The 17540-nt window shown below is 42.7% G+C and overlaps 1 long non-coding RNA gene across 1 annotated transcript in view; it reads right to left on the bottom strand.

Moving 5' to 3' along the window:
- LOC137299545 (uncharacterized) overlaps positions 1-17540 on the bottom strand; it is a 52031-nt gene that overhangs the window by 1589 nt on the left and 32902 nt on the right. Inside the window, exon 2 of the long non-coding RNA XR_010957919.1 lies at positions 1955-2001. This is a non-coding gene — a long non-coding RNA (uncharacterized lncRNA). The remainder of the gene's footprint in view (positions 1-1954; positions 2002-17540) is intronic.

Below are 17540 nucleotides of genomic sequence, written 5' to 3'. Positions count from 1 at the left end.
AATGTACAACAAAATACAGAACATAGCTCTTTGATATTATTCTGTTTGCCTTAATGCAATTTTTTTGCATCAAAATGTTACCACTTTTATTCCCTTTTAAAATCTGTTCACTGAGTGGTGAAGAAAGTCTGACTTCATTACTATGAAATATCAGTCTTTTTGTGAAAATGTTGCTGTTTCTGGTTTAGAAAAAGCAAAACGAGATCAAAGAAACACCATCAAAGGACCTCCCTTCAAAACGACAAATAGAATTAGAACTCTTCATTCATCCTGAGTTGATTGGAGTATACAGTACATCTAGTATTATAGCAATTGCCACCCAATAATTCTGTAATTGTAACTACATTGTCAAGACTTTGAGAGGCCATATCCTCCACTTCACTGCAGACCATGTAGATGATATATAGAAGGATAAAAGGGCCAATGTGTGCTACATACCCTCAACTCGGCTGAAGTCATCAGCTTTCCCACAAGTGGAATTACTCTGGAGCCAGGCAACAAGTTTTTCAGGAGGCCAGCAATGAATTTAGGGGAAGCGTCATAATCTCCTGGCTTTGAGCAACCTCTCGCTCCCTTTTCCTTGGGGTTATCAGTGGCTGTAGTCTCACTGAAAAAAATATTCTATTGCAGATCCTGAGTAACAGGCAGATCAGATCCGGGAGACTAAACAGACTCCATTACCAAGATGGCCACCCTGTGACTTCAGCTAAGGTTCAAATGTTCATCCTCCAGTTCTTTTATTAGCTCAATACTGCGAACAGCAATTTTCTGAATATAGCTAATGTGTGTGGATTCCAATATTAGGAGATACTTATGTATCAATTATAACAACAGCTTCCCGGGTATTGGATATCAAATTCTAAATGAATTAGGTATAGAATAAAATACGTTACAAGGATATGTTGAGGGATTTAGGTTGAGGTATGAATGATAAGATCAAAACTCAAGCAGATTTTGGTCATCAACTAAACCTCAGGACAAGTTGCAGCCTATATGTGCGTGTTTTATTCTCTAAGGGGATGAAATTGTTTTCAGAGATATTAAGAACTCATTTAAATGGGTAAACAACTGTGTTAAAATAATTCACAGAGAAATTTTATATGAACACAGCAATGAATTCATTATAAATAAATATTGCTGAGAACTGTTTCAATCCCTAAAATACATAAGACTTGCAAAGATTTTATTTTATTTTATGAAGCTATAATGGCAAGCAATCTGCCTGAGGAGTCAATGGTATAAAGGAACTGACTGGAGGGATTTATCAATATGGTAATATATGAGAGTGAACAGTCATCACTGTATTGTGACATCCTAACTTAAATAAGAACACATTTTGTGACTCATAATAGCAACTTGCTTTTATATAGATCCTTTAACATAGAAAAATGGCCCAAAAACTGTACCAGATTTGTTTTATGATTCATATAGTATGCTTCAGCTCCATACATTTGGGAGGGGTGAATGCAAGAAAGAAATACTTGCATTTATATAGTACCTTCCATGTCCTCAAAATAACCCAAAGTGCCAATAATTTATTTAAGTCCAATCATTATTGCTTTGAAGTCAAACGCAGCAGCCAATTTGCACACAGCAAGATTCCACAAACACCAATGACATGAATAACAAATTAATTTTGTTTGGTGGTATTGTTAAGACACTGACAGGACTTGCTCTTCTTCAAAAAAGTGGCATGGGATTTTCTATATTCACCTGAACAGATAGGCAGGGTCTTGGTTTAACATCTCATCTGAAAGACGGCACTTCTACAATGCAGCACTGCCTCAGTGTCAACCTAAATTATGTGCTCAAGTCCTGGAGTTGGGCTTGAGGCTACAACCTTCTGACTCAAAGGTAAAAGTGTTACCAACTGAGCCGAGCTGACACACAATAAAAAGCTGATATGAAAAAAAAGTGTTTATTTTGCGATGATGTATCAGAAATAGTTCTTTACCAGGACTGTACATTCATGGAATTGGCTTCAGTAGTTCTAGGCCAGTACTGTGAAAAACAAAAGTAAAGAATAATTTTACTGTTCGCTTTTACTTGGACCTTAAAATAACATATCTGGCGTACATTTTTATTCCAAAAAATATTCTGTAAAATAACACTCAACAACAACTCAAGAAGCTCGACACCATCCAGGACAAAGCAGCCTGCTTGATTGGCACTCCGTCCACCACCCTAAACATTCACTCCCTTCACCACTGGCGCACTGTGGCTGCAGTGTGTACCATCCAGGAAGGACAAGAGCAGCAGGCACATGGGAACAACACAACCTGCACGTTCCCCTCCAAGTAACACACCATCCCGACTTGGAAATACATCGCCGTTCCTTCATCGTCGCTGGGTCAAAATCCTGGAACTCCCTACCTAACAGCACTGTGGGAGAACCTTCACTACACGGACTACAACGGTTCAAGGCGGCGGCTCATCACCACCTTCTCAAGGGCAATTAGGGATGAGCAATAAATGCTGGCCTCGGCAGCAACACCCACATCCCATTAACGAATAAAAAAAATATTTCACACTTGTAAAATCTTCTTTAGCATATGTACCTTGTTAATTTTTTTAAAATTTCTGTGAAGTAATGCACTAAGAACATTTGAATTTATTTTTTTCTCTCCTAGATCTCACATTCACTAGAAGTAAACAGACCCAAATAGCCAATGGCAAATGTGATTGTTTGACATTTAAGCTCAGAAATTGCTATAGGTGTGCCACTGACAGTTAACTGAGAACAACTTTGGGTTTCTGAGGGTTAAATAAAAAGGTTGTTGAACATATAATTTTCAGCAGGTGAACTAAAAAGTATACTTTAATGCCACATAATAGACCAGCCAATGAAACAGTAGAGGATAGAGTCCCTAGAACAGCTTTACATTGCAGCGGTTCAAGAAGGCGGCTCACCACCACCTTCTCAAGGGCAATTAGGGATGGGCAATAAATGCCGGCTTCGCCATGATGCACAAATCCCATGAACGAATGAAAAAAAATTAAGAGGAATTTCAACAGTTACAATAGCCTTGGAAAGGTCACGGTAGCTGTTAATTAAGCAATGATAAGAACTTGCATTTATATAACACCATTAACGTAGTAAAATGTCCCAAGATGCTTTACAGGAGCGTTATCAAACAAAATTTGACACTGAGCCACATAAGGAGATATTAGGACAGGTGACCAAAAGCTTGGTGAAAGAAGTAGGTTTTAAGGAGCATTTTAAAGGATCTATCCTTGGCCACCTCCTATTTCTCATCTATGTGCTGCCCCTCAGCGATATCATCCGAAAACACAATGTCAGTTTCCGCATGTACGCTGATGACACCCAGCTCTACCTCACCACCAAGTCCCTCGACCTTCCAATGTCTCTGATTTGTCACACTGCTTAACTGACATCCAGTACTGGATGAGCAAAAATTTTTCCAACTAAGTATTGGGAAGATAGCCATTGTCTTCGGTCTGTACAGTGTTTTCAATCGTGTGAGAGTCGTTCAGCCTTGCTGGTCACAACCGAACTCACTTATTTACAGTCGAAGGTCTGGGCTTACCCTTAGGAATCACACTGAAGGATGATGAATATTGCAATGGACACAGGTTTCAGATTTTGAATAGTAAAAGTATGTATAATATGTACAGCAAATTGCAATATGGCAAAACCGATGCTAACGTTCCTATATGACTATGAACAAATAGATTACTTCCCCTTGGACTTCTTAAACTAAGCCCCTCCGTGTTCCCTTACTCACGGCTGTTAACTCCCAACACTACACTGCTAAGGTTTGGTCGGGACATGCAGAGGTACCTCTCCACATGGCTGTGAGTTGAGTATTCTGCAAGCTGCGGTTGAAATGCTCACCCTGCTGACCTTGGCTGCCGGGTCGTGTGCCTCTACGATCGAAGTCCTTGGAGCCGTACCCGTTCCTTGGGGCCGTACCCGTTCCTTGGGGCACGCGACTTCCTTCGGTCCTGGTAGTAGAGAGAGCGGCCTGCTCTGATCATCTTGATGTTGTAGAGCTGTGTTGTTGGTGTCCGTTTGACATCCACTGTTCAACCCCCTCCTTCCTGAGGCTGCAATAGTTATACTGTTTTCTGGCTGATCTAGTCAGACAGTGCAAAATGCTACGATTGGTCCCTGGAGAGAAAGCTTTGTTTGAATTTGTATTATTTTCCCGCGTCTCATCTAGCTGGTTTTGGAGGACAATGGGAACTGCTGATCTTGCGTACTATATGAGGTGTGAACTGTTTTCAGATGGGTTCTGTTGTCCCGACCGACTGACTTAATTATATCATGATGTGGCGATGCCGGTGATGGACTGGGGTTGACAATTGTAAACAATTTTACAACACCAAGTTATAGTCCAGCAATTTTATTTTAAATTCACAAGCTTTCGGAGGCTACCTCCTTCCTCAGGTGAACGATGTGGAAATGAAATCCTCGAAATGCGACTTCATTTCGAGGATTTCATTTCCACATCGTTCACCTGAGGAAGGAGGTAGCCTCCGAAAGCTTGTGAATTTAAAATAAAATTGCTGGACTATAACTTGGTGTTGTAAAATTAATTATATCAACCAGTGGATTACATTGTCTCCTTAGCCAACTTGGAGCTGGTGATGATGTAAGGCAATGTCTCTGTTGGGTGGGGTGGGTTTTAGTTCAAAAGCTTGACTTTCTGGTCTGGGAACTGTGTTTTAAACAGGGTCCTTTTCGCAGCCATTTTACAAAACTGGGGTTTTCCCTGGTGAATAAAATCTTGGATTACAAAGGATAATCCTACAGGTCCCCGCCACAAACTCCGTTCCCTAGCCACCAACCCCATCCCTCTCCCTGGCCACTGTCTGAGGCTGAATCAGATCATTCGCAACCTTGGCATCCTATTTGGCCCTGAGCTTCTGACCACATATCCACTCCATCACCAAGATCGCCTACTTCCACATCCGTAGCATCGTCTGTCTCTGCCCCTGCCTCAGCTCATCTGCTGCTGAGACCCTCATTCATGCCTTTGTTACCTCTAGACTTGACTATTCCAATGGTCTGCTGGCCGGCCATGCCTTCAGCTGCCTAGGCCCTAAGCTCTGGAATTCCTTTCCTAAACCTCTATCTCTCTCCTCCTTTAAGACGCCCCTTAAAACCTATCTCCTTAACCAAGCTTTTGGTCACCTGTCCTAATATCTCCTTATATGGCTCAGTGTCAAATTTTGTTTGATAACGCTCCTGTGAGACGCCTTGGGACGTTTTACTATGTTAAAGGTGCTATATAAATGCAAGTTGTTGTTGTTGTGTGTGAGAGAGAGAGATAGAGATAAAGTGGTTTCAGGAGAGAATTCCGGAGCTTAGGGCCTAGGCAGCTAAAGGCATGGCCGCCAATGGAGGAGCATTTAAAATCGGGGATGAATAAGAGGCCAGAATTGGAGTAGCGCAGAGATCTTGGAGGGTTGTAGGGCTGGAGGAGGTTACAGAGATAGGGAGGGGTGAGGCCATGTAGAAAAATGGGGCATTGTAATGTGAAGGAGGCAGGTTTACTGCCCAGTTACTGGAAGCCCTACTGCAAGAAGTCAGGGAGGGAAGGCACACACATTATTCAACTGATGGCAACTGTCAGAAGCACCTGATGCAGCAGGCATGCGATGATGTGGCAGGCAGAAGGGAGGACCAGGCAGCCACCACAGCATTGGACATAGCTGACTTAGATTCAGGCTTTGCAATTCACAGCTCAAGGAGAACTATGGCCATGAGAACCCTAGTAGCCTGTTTATGAAGCCAGCACACTTTCTCCTCGCTCAAGGGAATTATTTTGAAGGAGCAGCAATTTAAGAATCATATATCCGAAACAAAGCAAAAAAGGGCAGCACGGGGTTACAAGTTGCCCTGCCCTGCTTTTGCTGATCCCTCACTTGCCAATTGCAATGTTAACGGAGCACTGAGTACAATAACCATAGATGCAAAACTGTTTCAATTTCAGCTAAAGTTTACAGCAGCTAAACTTTAACAAAACAATCAAGGGCACAGATTTCAGGCTCTGCAGCATTGCTGGTGCAATATAAAAGTGAGCAATTGGAATATAAGTGGTAACTTTGCAAGGCCTGTGTGTAGTTTCACTAGGTGGGAGCACAATTGACTTTATAGTATCTCGAACCCACACTCCAATCTGGCAAGGCTCCACACCAAAAGCAGAGCCTCATAAAATTATCCCCATGGCACACTGTTGTCTTAACAAGCTATTGTGTTGGACTACTGTGTCCACTGTTGGACTATTGTGTCCAGTTTTGGATGCTTTATTTTAGCAAGGACGTCAAGACCGTGGAGAGGGTACAGAAGAGATTCATTAAGATGATACCAGGGATGAGAGGCTTTAGTTTTGAGGAGAGACTGGAGAAACTGGGACTATTTTCATTAGAACAAAGGTGGTTAGTAGGAGATCTAATGGAGGTTTTCAAAATAATGAGAAGTAAATTGGAGAAACTATTTCCACTGCTTGGTGAGTCAATAAATAGAGGGCATAAATTTAAGATCATTACCATAAGAACAAAGAGAGTAAGAGATTAGGATGTCTTTTATGCAGAGGATTGCTAGGATGTGGAATTACTTATGAGAAACAATGGTGGAAGCAGAATCCATAATAGCTTTTAAAAGGGAAGTGGATAAATATTTGAAAAAGAAAAAAAATTAAAAAGACTTGGGTAAAGGGCAGGTAATGGAACTGAGTGGATAGTTCTTTCAGAGAGCTGATAAAGGTGCAAAGGGCAGAATGGCCTCCTTCTGTGCTGTAAAATTCTATGATTCTACACTCTCCCCCTTCCCCTATGGACATGTGCTTCATTAGTTGTTCGGCCAGAGAAGGTGTAAAATAGAGAGATTAAATCTTCAGGGGTAAACATAATGGTAGGGGCAGGGGGAAAGAGAGAAAAACTAGCAGTACATCAAGCAAGAATAGAGGGCAAAGAAGGAACAAAAAGCATATTAAGTTGAAAAAGCAAAATACTTATCAGGACCAGGCAAAAGCATTGTAAAAATCACTGAGTCAACTGTTTACAATTGTCAACCCCAGTCCATCACCGGCATCTCCACATCATGAGTCAACTATGTTTGCCATTGTCAAGCCAACTTTAATATGAGTGATTTTTGCACAGGTCACATATGTTAAGCAGTGGGATTTTGCCACAAAGTTTCAGGGATACCCACTAACAAGTAATAAACAACTTCAATCACTGTTATACACATAATCTGAGGATCACTTTAAGTCGGAATTTCAGAACTACCTGTCAAACAGAAGAAGTTGATGTAACCATAGATGGTAGGACCACTGCTGCAGAAACATACACTTTACACATTTGTTGCCACTGGATTTTCAAATCCTACATGTTCAATATTGACTATTGATCTCTAAACTAAGAGTGTCATGCATTTTACATGTGGTAATATTTTTTTCCCTAAAAAGTACCAAGTTACAAATGTTTTCCTACCATGCGTAGGGTGGGAGTAGACTGGGTGTCTGGACAGGTGCCTAAGAGCAGAATAAGAAACCAGATAACCCTCGTATTGCCTCATAAATAGGCTTGCGATCTGGTTTTCGATGCCTGAAATGATTTTTTTTTCTCTCTCAGCTGCTTTGAGTTTCCTAATTCAAAGAGTAAATCCCATTGCATAGCAATACATAAATCAGATCATTATCTTCAAAGACTTGGCCCATTAGCCTAACCTCATGTTGATGTTAAGGGTGGGCCTCAAAACAGGTTTGACAGAATTTCACCTGCTGTAGCTGGGATTGCTGAGGCAATGCACCCATCTAATCTGTCTCTATCCAGTTGTCACTCAGGACCTTCTTGGCAACAGTACATGTCCAGGCTTTTACCAACGCAAGCAGAGATATAGTATGTGCACACTATTTCTCCATGTTTCTCCCTGTAATTATTTCATATATCTAATAGCTGTATGTGAATTATTTAGTCTAATCCTCAAAAAGCAATTTCCCACTATCTGGTCTAAAAATATTGGATTTTAATGAGTTTTCAGACTCAGATTAAAAGACCACCTACTATTGTATTCAGATTTTGTGTTCGGCTTGTGGACACAGCTGGCAATCTAAACTGCACATATAACGGACCACACAGACTTGGGAGATTAGGACACAGCTATACAAGCTTCATTTTCAGATGAAATGGTAATAACTGGATGAAAACATACAGACTCTGCACCCCCAATGGCATGGTGGATAAATGCATCACCATTTGTGGTACTGGGCTTTACAGACCAGTAAGGTCCCAAGTTCAAACCCTGACGCTGTTAGCTGATTTCAGCTAGGGTGGTGATAAGGAAGCTACAACTGTGGAGGGGGAAATGAACTAAGCTTCCTGCTCCTGATTGCTATTCAATGGCTCCTGCTGGAATATTTCCATGTTTGGGCCATGGCTGAGGACAGGAATCCTGCTCAGCTGTGATCCTCCATCATGAATGAATGGCCATCTCATCACCTAGGCTTAAAGTTGAATAATGGTCGCTTGGGAGAAGGGCCAGAGGACTGTTGGCACCAATGGAACCATACCTCAGCACAAGTCAGCACCGTTAGGAAAGGAGGGAAGAAAATTAGAAATACTAAAAAGATTCTGGCTCTGGGGATTTTCTTTCCTGGTGACCGAGAACCAAATAGCGGAGCAACTGAATGAAAATACTCTCCAGAGCCAAAACACAGTGTTGAAACATAGCAATAAAATGCCATTGATTCTGGCATTAGTGGGGATCATTTTCCTGGTCACTATGAGCAGTGACATTAAAATGATTTCACCTACCATGCATTTATTTCACCAAGATAAATACAGATGAGGGAAGTCATTCAGCCCATCTAGTTCGTCCTTCCATGGATACCTACAATTCTATCTCCCCACCAACCCCCCCCCCCCCCACCCCACCCACTCCCATCACAGCATCTACCTCTTGAATAATTGCTGAGTTTTTGCCTCCACTCTCCTAACTGGAGGATCATTAAAGATACTAATCATTCTTTGCATGAAGACGTACATTTTGACATCAGTCCTGAACTTGCCTTTTATCAGTTTGTCCCTTGGCCTGCAGTCGTAGTTTAACTTGAAATAATGCTCAGGATTAACCATTTCTATTCCACTTGGTGTCTCATCAGGCCCCCCAATCATTCACCACCTTTCAAGGCTGAAGAATCTGAGTTTTTCTAGCCTTTCTACATTTATAGAGGAATTTGTCCCCATAGAGTATAGAAAATACTATGGCCTCAAAATTCCAGGAATCCTGCTCTGCAGGTGGAAGTGTGGCAGAGTGGGACACCTGACCTTCCGTGGATGAAGATGCCGACCCTGCTCCAAAAGGCCGGAATGCAACAATGAACTTATTGAAGGCGTTAGAGAAACCAGTAATAACTGCTATCTTATGGAAACAGTCATCTTCCAAATATTCCTTTCTTTTTACACGCGGCAGGGATCTGCGTTTAATTTTGCCATTCTAGTTACTGTCAGAAGGGAAATTCAGATATCAAGTAGCTAAATCTGCTGCTATGCCCCAATGCCGTGCTGCCTCCCCTGAGTTCCAACAATGGCTTCCTATTGCCAATGCTGAAACAAGGTGGAAAAATAGCATGCTTGGTGGTGGGATTTTCTTTGTACTAGTTTAAAATAGCATTTGTGCAAGTGCACCAGGGGAAGTAGAGGCCAATATTTGGGAACAGCAGCATTATAGAGGCAGACAAAAGCAGAAACCTGACCATAACAATAATCGCCCTTTCACCTCATCCACAATTTAAACCCAAACCCCTTTTTGAATGTGGGCCATTCATAACGGCAATAAAACCCACAATGAACACACAATCTGTCTGGGTCTTAGGACTTTCATTTTTCAAATAAATATGTTAAACTAGCGTTGTATCCCTTAGAGAATCCAAGCTTTATTTGTTCTGCTGTTTCGGTTTTGAAGAATTATCCTAATTCCAGTTCAGTTCTACTTTTCTCAACATGATCCGTACCCCCCCCACCCCACTCTTTGTTCTCAGCTAACTTCCCAGCCCCAATCGTAATGGAGAGAGCCGTGTGCTCTGTGGTAGCGGCAGAGGCCGTAGCTTTGCAAACTGTAGCCCTGCTAAGCGAGGGTATCTCTCCCCAACTTGGGGACTTTCGTCCCTTGGACATAATATCTGCCACTATAACAGAAATACGAACATAGGAACAGGAGTAGGCCATTTAGCCCCTCAGGCCTGTTCCGCCATTCAATGAGATCATGGCTGATCTGTGACCTGACTCCATATCCCTTAGTGCCATTGGTTAACAGAGGTTAAAATCAGAGATTTACAAGGATGTTGCCAGGACTGGAGAAGTTTAGCTATGAGGAAAGATTGGATATGCTGGGGTTGTTTTCTTTGGAACAAAGGAGGCTGAGGGGAGATTTAATTGAGGTGTATAAAATTATGAGGGCCTAGACAGTGTGGATAAAAAGGACCTATTTCCCTAAGAGAGGTCAATAGCCCGGGAGCATAGATTTAAAGTAATTGGCAGAAGGATTAGAGGGGAGTTGAGGAGAAATTTTTTCACCCAGAGGGTGGTGGGGGTCTGGAACTCACTGCCTGAAAGGGCAGAAACCCTCATCGCATTTAAAAAGTACTTGGATACGCATTTGATGTGCCGTAACCTACAAGGCTACGGACCAAGAGCTGGGAAGTGGGATTAGGCTGGATAGCTCTTTTTCGACCGGCACAGACACGATGGGCCGAATGGCCTCCTTCTGTGCTGCAAATTTCTATAATTCTATGATCTATCAGTCTCAGATTTAAAATTAACAGTTGAGCTAGCATCAACTGCCATTTGCGGAAGAGAGTTCCAAACTTCTACCATCCTTTGCATGTAGAAGTGTTTCCTAACTTCACTCCTGTAAGTCCTGGCTCTAATTTTTAGGCTACGTCCCCTAATCCTGGATTCCCCAACCAGCAGAAATAGTATCTATCTACCCTATCAGTTCCCTGTAGTAACTTGAAAACTTCGATAAAATCACCCCTTAATCTTTTAAATTCCAGGGAATACAACCCTAGATGGTGTAATCTCTCCTCATAACTTAATCTTTGGAGTCCAAATATAATTCCAGTAAATCTACACTGCACTCCCTCCAAGGCCAATATATCCTTCCTAAGGTGCGGTGCCCAGAACTGAACACTACTCCAGGTGTGGTCTCACCAAGGCTTTGTTTAGCTGTAACATAACTTCTACTCCCTTGTATTCTAGTCTTCTAGATATAAAGGCCAGGATTCCATTAGCCTTATTGATTATTTTCTATACCTGTCCATGATATTTTAATGATCTATGTTCATGGATCCCTAAGTCTCTCTGGACCTCCAATGTCTCGAGCTTTTCACCATTTAGAAAGTGCTCTGATCTATCCTTTTTAGGTCCAAAGTGGATGACCTCACACTTGCCTACAATGAAATCCATTTGCCACAGTTTTGCCCATTCACTTAATCTGTTAATATTTTTCTGTGATTTTATGCTTCCATCTACACCGTTACAGTGCTGCCTATCTTTGTGTCATTGGCAAACTTGAATATGTGGCTCTCTATCTCATAATCTAAGTCGTTAATAAATACAGTGAATAGCTGAGGCCCCAACACAGATTCCTGTGGGACACCACTAGTCACATCCTGCCAATTTGAGTTCTTGCCCATTACCCCTACTCTCTGTCTCCTGCCACCTAGCCAATTTCCTGACCAGGTCAATAATTTGCCCTCAATTCCATGAGCTTCAACCTTATCTAACAGTCTCTTATGAGGGACTTTATCGAATCCTTCTGGAAGTCCATATAAACATGGACATTCCCCTGTCCACTACTTTAGTCAACACTTCAAAAATTCAATCAGGCTTATCAGACCCTTTACAAATCCATGCTGGCTCTCTCTGATCAGCTGAAAATTTTCAAGGTGTTCAGTCACTCTATCCATAATTTCCCGACAACAGATATTAGGCTAACTGGTCTATAATTCCAGAGTTTCCCCCTCTCACTTTTCTTGAATAGCAGAGTGAAATGTGCAATTTTCCAATCTAAAGGAACGGTTTGTGAATTGAGAGAACTTTGGAAGATTATAGTTAGGGCATCTGCAATGTTCACACCCACTTCCTTTAAAACACTAGGATGGAAACCATCTGGTCCTGGGGATTTGTCATTATGTCTCCCTTGTCCCACTGTCACGGTTTAATTTGGCATATTGTTCTAGATTTACTCTTTCTAAACCATTACTACCTTATTTACCTCTATGATATCCCTTCTCCACTATCTCCTTCATGTCTGTCTGAAAGCCCAAGTTTTTCCAATCTTTTCTTACAACTCAGTTCTCTGCACCATCTCCAGGGTTTGAATTCCTCCCTTGAGCCTGAGTGATCAAACGGAACACAGTGCTCAGCTGTAGTCTGACCAGAGCACTGTATAGTTTGAACATGACTTCCTCTGGCATGTACTCTTCTGTTTTAACTATAGAGAAAAAAAATTATAAAGCACAGAAGGAGCCCAATTTGGCCAGAGTGCCTGAGCCACTGGTAGCTCCACTCCAGAGGTATCCAGACTAATCCCATTTTCTTGGTCTTTCCCCATATTTAGCATTCTATTTGCTTTGTTCATTATTACAACACAGTCACTGGACATACTATATGCTGAAGGTACCATCTCTATATGGATTTCATACCTTTGTATAATGAGCCTGTTTGTTCCATTTTTTTCCGCACAACTCATGCAGATGTGTAGTTCAAATAAGGCACAGTAAGATCAGGTAATGAAATTGAAAAGCAGATTTCTCTAACTGACTCGCATGCGAACTGTGTTAAGTACAGGCCTTGAATGCTTTTAATCACACAGCAGCTGCCGACCATTGTAACACACAACGCACACACCAAACATCGCACACATGCAATGCAGCCTGGATACATTTTCACCTGTAGAAACAAGAAGCTTTTTTTAAACTCCGATTCATTGTTGTTAGATCTCTACACAAAGTGTAAGCTTAATGTCAACCCAATGGAATGCCAGTAAATACTTTAATTAAAAAAAGATGCTACTTCATGACAAGACCTGTCTGCAATCACACAGCAGCTGATTGCTGCTTCACACTGATATCCTCTCCCCTCAGTGCATCTCATCAGTTATACAGAACATAAAGAGTCTGCTGGTTCTCTATTTGCAAATTGTGATGATGGTAATGGTTTGTTGTTTGCGTGACAATTCCAGGCAGTTCTAGTTTTCATTTAATGATCAGGAGAGAGGTCACTTTTGCTGATAGAGTGATACACATGTGGAATAGACTCCCATTAAAAGCAGTTAAAACTATGTTGATTAAGTCCTTTTAAAATTGTGGATAAGTATTTAGCTAAGAATGGGATTGAAGATTATAAGGGCAACTATAGACAATCACCTTCTTTTCCAAACTATCTCCTTCTTTTGCTTTTTTGAAGGTGCTAATTCATGCTGTACTGCAGTATCATAGATGCCAACAACTCTCCTCTGCCTCATAGAAGTGGCCATTTTTCATGTACACTGTTACCAGGCTATTTGACCAAGGAGGGCATCTGGACTGAGCCTGATCCTGTCCTTGGTTCCATACATGCACCTCCCTAGCTCAGGAGTATTGAAACCAATTGTAGTGCCCTTTGGGAAGAGGCAATACTCAGAAGCAAATCAGGAGGCCAAAAAATTCTGTCAGAAACAACAACAGGCTTCATTTATATAGTGACTTTAATGTAGTAAAACATCCCAAGGCACATCACAGGAGCGGAATCAGACAAAATTTGAAACATATCTGGTGACAGTTTTCAGATATGATGTGTGGTATGAAGAGAGAAATGTTATGTCACATTGGAAAATAACTCATAGTCCGCGTCCCATTTATAAATGACGTCCAAGGGCTCAATATTAAAAGGGTGGTGGGATGGCAGCGGGGGGAGGGGTGGGTGATTTGCAGGCGCCAAACCCGGAAGGGAAGTCGGCGGGTTGCGATTTGATTGCAACCTTAATGAGCCAATTAAAGCCTCTTCCGGGTTTCGCGCCCGGCAGCCGGCCTGATTGATAGGCTGGCTGCCAACAGGAGCTGCACATCTGAAAGGGGTGGGAGGGGGAGGAGAAAGAGAGAGAGAGAGAGAGGGGGAGACCTCATTGGCCATTGCTGGGGGGGGGGGGGGGGGGGTGGTGGTGGGGGGAGACAAAAATTGGAGGGGGAGGGGGAAGACATCAGATATCATCGGTTGTGGGGGGGGGGGGAAGAGACATTGGACATCGGTTGGGAGGGGGGGGAAAGAGACATTGGACATCGAAGGGGGGGTGGGGGGAAGAGACGAGAGACATCAGACATCGGAGCAGATCGCTGCAGGTGACATCGTTTGTAAGGAATATTTCTTTTTACAATGGGGAAATGTAATTTTATTTATTTCGTGTATTTTTCATTGATCTGGCCTGGTTTCACCAGGCGTGAATCGGAAGCTGCGGGAAAGCCGCCCAGGTAAGATCAAAATCTTTTTAAGTGGCCAATATGCCAAAAATAAACTACATTAAATATCTCAATGAGGTAATTTGCTTGTTTAAATATCGTCCCGCCGGCTTTAATTGCTGGCGGGACTTTCGGGTTCGGGAACGGCGTACGCACCCAGATGACTCTGGGTCGTGCGTATTCTTCAGCGCATTGGAGCCGGGAATCCTGCCGGCTCCGGATTTCTCCAATTTTCTTTGCCCCCCCGCCCCCCGACTTTGCTTTTAAAATTGAGCCCCAAGTGTCTGAATAGCTGGATATCTGCTATCCGAGGCACTGACCTTTAATCAAGTAAGTGGTGCAGTTTTCATGTTCACAGCAATCCCTTCCCCCCCCCCCCCCCCCCCACCATCACCTTCCACCCCGCCATCCTTTACTGCAGCTTTATTTTCTCATGAAGAAAGGATCGCCTATAAACACATTCATCCTTCTGATGTTGTTGTTTATACATTCTCCTGATCAACATGACAGTCATGGCCCAGGTATACACTAAGCAGATGTGTGATAGACTAACTGCAAACATTACTGGAGCAGTTACATCAGCCAGGACACTTTGAAAAAAAATCACCATGACCATCACTCCCGATGAATCAGCGTGACCCCACTGACTGGGAATGGAAAGCATCCCGGTGAATTATTAAAGTAACTGGCAACATAAACAAACGGTGGTTACTCAGTATAAAAAGTAAAATCAAGGTGTATAAGGGGAAAAATTCGATAGGGGCTATTTTTGGATGTAGGTAGCGTGATGTGCTATTACCCCGTGCCCAATGGCCCCCGCGCAGGCACTCAAGGACTTACCTGCAATCAGTGTTCCTTTTCAGGCCTTGCACATGGAATCAATGCAATTCGCACTTTCACCACCAGAGGGAGCTCAATCTCTTAAAGGGAGGATGGTTCTTAGAAATCTCTTAAAGGTAGCTGGTACCTGTTATTTGCTGAAAATAACAGTCTACTGTCTGCACAGAGTCTGAACGGAGATCAGACATCGCACATGTTAAACTCAGATGCAGGTCCCCATCCCTACATTTACACACTGATGAGTTAAGTTAAAACATTGAATAAAGGTTGCGCACTACTAAATCCCACATCCTCCAATTTGCACGCCAGACCTCACCAATCTGCTGATCTGAGTTGGTACCAAGCCTGCAAGAGTGCATGCACTAAGGTTCTCTGTTGATGCACTAGAGACCTTGGGTGCAAGAGGTGGAGGGCCATCCTATATCTGCAGGGGGGTAGGGGGATGCAAGAGGCCCTCCAGACATATACTCAAAAGGCAGTGGGAGGCAGCCGGGGACGAAGTCAATGCTAGACGCACAGCATCATGAACATGGATGCAGTGCAGGAAGAAGTTCAATGCTTTGACATGAGTGGTCAAGGTGAGCGAGGTCAACTGTCAAGTGGTGTCTCCTACAAACTACACCACACACTACACCCCCCATCCCCCACATACCAATAAACTCTTTCCATCAGTACTCAACTCTTCCAATCAGATGCTTCCTCTCATCCTTACACATTACCACTGTTTCAAGCCGCCCACCCACAACTCACAGGCCACACACACTGGCAGCTATTCAACCATGATAGGCACATCATCCAGACACACGTCCTGCTTTCTTGCAGGAGAAGGTGGCGCGTATCAAGAGGCAGCAAGTGGCAGTGGCATTTAGCCTGTCGAGCCTGATCCACCATTCAATGAGATCATGTGGACCGGTGACTTAACTCCATATACCCGTCTTAGCCCCATAATCCCTTAATACCCTTGGGTTTACAGAAATCTATCAATCTCAGATTTAACATTCACAAGTGAGCTAGCATCAACTGTTGTCTGCAGAACAGCGTTCCAAACGTCTCCCACCCTTTGAGTGTAGAAGCATTTCCTAACTTCACTCATGCAAGTCCTGGCTCTAAATATTAGGCTATGTCCCCGCGTCCTAGTATTGCAGTCTAGGAGACCTCCAAAAACAGCTACAAATGTCTTGGCAGCCAGAAGCAATAATCCAGCCACTAACCTGTAAATCCTGCCTGGTCCCTTTAAATAGCGCTGGTGGGGGGGCTCCTCCAGGCACTCGAAGACATGTTCAGATGGTCGAGGTTAAGACTGTGCGTTGAGTTGAGCGTTAGACACCATTTTGGGACTTATCACTTTAAATCAGCGTTGCACACTGATTAAAGCCATTTTCTTCCTACTTTACACGATTCCAGCGTTCATTATCTGCGCCTGTGCTAACTCCCATACCAAGATGGCATCTAGCGCACGTCACACAGGAAATGTGCGTGCGCATCAAAGACGCCATCTTGGATGTCGGAGAGACCGTGTAGCGCCGAAACAATGGGCGCTACATAGCCCAATTTAGTGCCCATAGATTTTTTAACCTATGGTGGTTCTGAATAAAGATGCAACAAATGTTTCAACTAACTCTATTTTGTTTTACAATCCACACACTGAACAACCACATTATCCTCTTCAGCAGTGTTACCAGATAGGTACTGATATCCAGTGGCTTGATTGCATAACACACATTTAACAAAGGTATGACAGTACATCCTTGGGCTACACTGTAACGAAGCCCTTGAGTGACCAATGCTACTGAATCTCATTTTGAAGGTAACAAATGAATTCTGATCATTATAGATTCTTACATTGCTTACCGTAGTATCAGTTATTTAATATCTATCACACAAACATTAGCCTGGATGAGGATGGGGTATCTCCACATATCAACACATTTACTTAACAGTCAACCAGCCGCCAATGGCAACATCATTCTCAAACAAGCTTAAACAAGGAGCTATGGAACTTCACATAATTGTCAAAACAAAACTGCTCAGGAGAAATTGATGAAGCAAAATACCAGTCTCTCCCCCCCCCCCACACTCCCTCATCTATGTATCATGTGGACCTATGTCCTCTTCTGAATAAATACAAAGCTTTCAGAAACACTGTCAACTTTCCAAACACCCTGTTCAGGGTATTTCACCTACCTGCTGTTATTAAAATTGTATTTTCAATACATTATTAACCCCATAGTT

Source organism: Heptranchias perlo, chromosome 29 (genome assembly GCF_035084215.1).
Source record: "Heptranchias perlo isolate sHepPer1 chromosome 29, sHepPer1.hap1, whole genome shotgun sequence".
Classification (NCBI taxonomy): domain Eukaryota; kingdom Metazoa; phylum Chordata; class Chondrichthyes; order Hexanchiformes; family Hexanchidae; genus Heptranchias; species Heptranchias perlo.
The sequence above is the reverse complement of the archived record's forward strand: the minus strand, read 5'-3'. Positions and strand labels throughout refer to the sequence as shown.